This window comes from Mandrillus leucophaeus, unplaced genomic scaffold (genome assembly GCF_000951045.1).
Source record: "Mandrillus leucophaeus isolate KB7577 unplaced genomic scaffold, Mleu.le_1.0 Scaffold952, whole genome shotgun sequence".
Taxonomy (NCBI): Eukaryota; Metazoa; Chordata; class Mammalia; order Primates; family Cercopithecidae; genus Mandrillus; species Mandrillus leucophaeus.
In genome coordinates, this window is record NW_012110386.1 from 434487 (window position 1) to 437088 (window position 2602).

Consider the following 2602-nt stretch of genomic DNA (forward strand, 5'->3'; position numbering starts at 1 on the left):
GAAGGACGAAGGATGGAGTTAGGACTTGTGATGAGCGATGCCCAACCCAAATATTCTCTTTATTTTCTTGGAAACCACTACTCAAAATTTATGACATGAGATTTTATCTTATTTATTTTTGGTTGCTGCTGATGAAAATGTCATCGATGTTAGTTTCAATAGGTAATAGCATGGGATATTGTTTATCTTCCTCCATTCATCATGTCTATCTATAAGTACAAACAGGGTTCTGGAGGCAGATGGGAGAGAGGCAGGCAGTGCAGGCAGAGGCCTGAAAGAGGGAAGGAGCAGAGGTAGGGATGGGCAAGAGGAGGTAGTGCAGGCAGGGACTGGTTTGCAAGGAAGGGAGTCGTGGGTGATGAGCCACAGTGGAAGGAATTTAGACTTTTGTGGCTAGTCATAGAATTTTTTTTTCTTCAGATGGAGTCTCGCTCTGTTGCCAGGCTAGAGTGCAATAGCACAATCCCGGCTCACTTCAACCTCCGTCTCCTGGATTCAAGTCCTGTGTTCACCTGATTCTCCCGCATTCAGGTGATTCTCCTGTGTTCAAGCAATTCTCCTGCCTCAGCTTCCTGAGTAGCTGGGACTACAGGTGCATGCCACCACACCCAGCTAATTTTTGTATATTTTTTAGTAGAGACAGGGTTTCACCATGTTGGCCAGGATGATCTCAATCTCTTGACCTTGTGATCCAGCTGCCACGGCCTCCCAATGTGTAGTCATAGGATTTTGGAGCCCAGGAATAGGAACTGAGATTGGTGGTAGAGCTAGGACTAATATTTGGATTGTTAGTCTTCACCTACAGTGCTCTCCTGTGAGTTCGTCTGTTGGCATGCTATCTCTCCAGCAGTGAAACTGTTGGCTTTCATGACCACATGGCCCTGAGGTTCTGGCTGAGGTGAAGGCACACCTCTTGCTATTTCTTCCTCTTTAGTAAAATAGAGACCACAGGATGAGGAGATAGATGCAGAAGATGCCACAGTTCTGCCTGTTTTTTATTTAAGGTTCTTGTTTTGCTAGAGATAGATGTGGCTGGGAGATTACCTGGTTCTATGAGTCCAAGTTTCGTCTTGCTTCTGTAATTTGGGGACCAGGCTGCTCCCAGAGCCACTTCTAATGACACACCCATAACTCAGAGTTGTAATGTTGATCTGGGCATCAGAGATGAAGATAATTACTTCATGACTTTTAAGTACTGTGATTTTGCTTATGAAGTCCAGGTAATAGTTCTCCTAAATTGAGAGATCCCAAGGTCATTGACTCCAAAGCCAGGATTGAAGCCTGGTGTATAGTAGGTGCTCAGTAGATGTTTCTTAATTAAGAGAGGAAAAGATAGACCAGTTAGCCCCCAGAAGTTAGAGAATATCCTTCGGGTTCCCTGCTTTCCTCCCACCCTGTCGCCCTCTCTAATTTAGAGTCAAATTCTTCCCAAGAAGCTTGAATCTGCCAGAGGAGTGAGGAATCATCCAGCAGGAGGGTTATTTTAAATCTTTAATAGACATATTACCTTACATTATGGCTTCATCATCCGCCCCTCAGCGTGAGCACAAAGAGAACATCCATCACAATTAGTGTAACATCCCAAACACATAAAAAAGATGAAAATGTGCAGCTACATTGGGTATAAAGGAGCCCAGCCTTTCTGAGCAGAGTTTCTTTGGACCTCGGGCACACAGCCAGACGAGGATGCTGCCCTCCCATGGGCCCAGTAGGAGATGAGGGTCTGCTCCAAGCCCAGTGGGTTATTTCTGTCTATCCTCCTCCAGAAAAGCAGAGCCTTCCAGAACTGAGCTGAGGCTGTCACTGTCCTCCACAAAGCTCTGCTCTCATTTCTATTACTGGCCACTCAGAGGACATTGGCCAAAACTTGTGGTCCCTGGGTCCAGGGCAATCAGAAAAAAAAAAAAGTTTTATGTACTGAGTCAAATTCTGTATGAAGATCTACTTCTATTAGCTCATGGAAGTCCTATGAGCAGTATGTGAAGTATTGCTGTTCTTTTTGCAGAGAAGGAAGAGGCTTAAAGATTTTATGTGTTATACAGAAAGTAATAAGTGACTCATAAACCCATCAGTCTGACGACAAAGGTTATTTTCTTAGAATGTGGTTACTGGTCAAGACAAGTGTTCATAGAACTGAAGTTGGAAGGAAAGATGATGCCACTCTCATTTTGGAGGCAAGAGCAGTGCCAGTCATGCGCTGCCAACACCTGGTGTCCTTTTCCCTTTCTCTTTCTTTTGCCCTTCACCTCCATACAATTCTTCATAATGCCCTCCAAACTACTGCTTATATGTTTCAGTGTTTGCATAAATTTATGTATGCATATATGCAATTATTTATCTCCCTTTGGGGCTCATGCACAGTTGAGTTAATCACACACTTCAGTTCTCAGCACTATCAACATCATTCACCACAAGCTTGTCTCCCATTTATTTTCTCCTGTTACAGTCCCTGATTCTCATTCCTACTCACCTCACCTGCCTGGACACCTGCTCTGATGTGCTGGATATGTGTCCTTCTAGCATTGTGTGTGTTCATGTGCTTTGGTTGACATAAACAATATTTTATAATAGGCTTTTTTTTGCTTCTATTTTGTTTCCATTT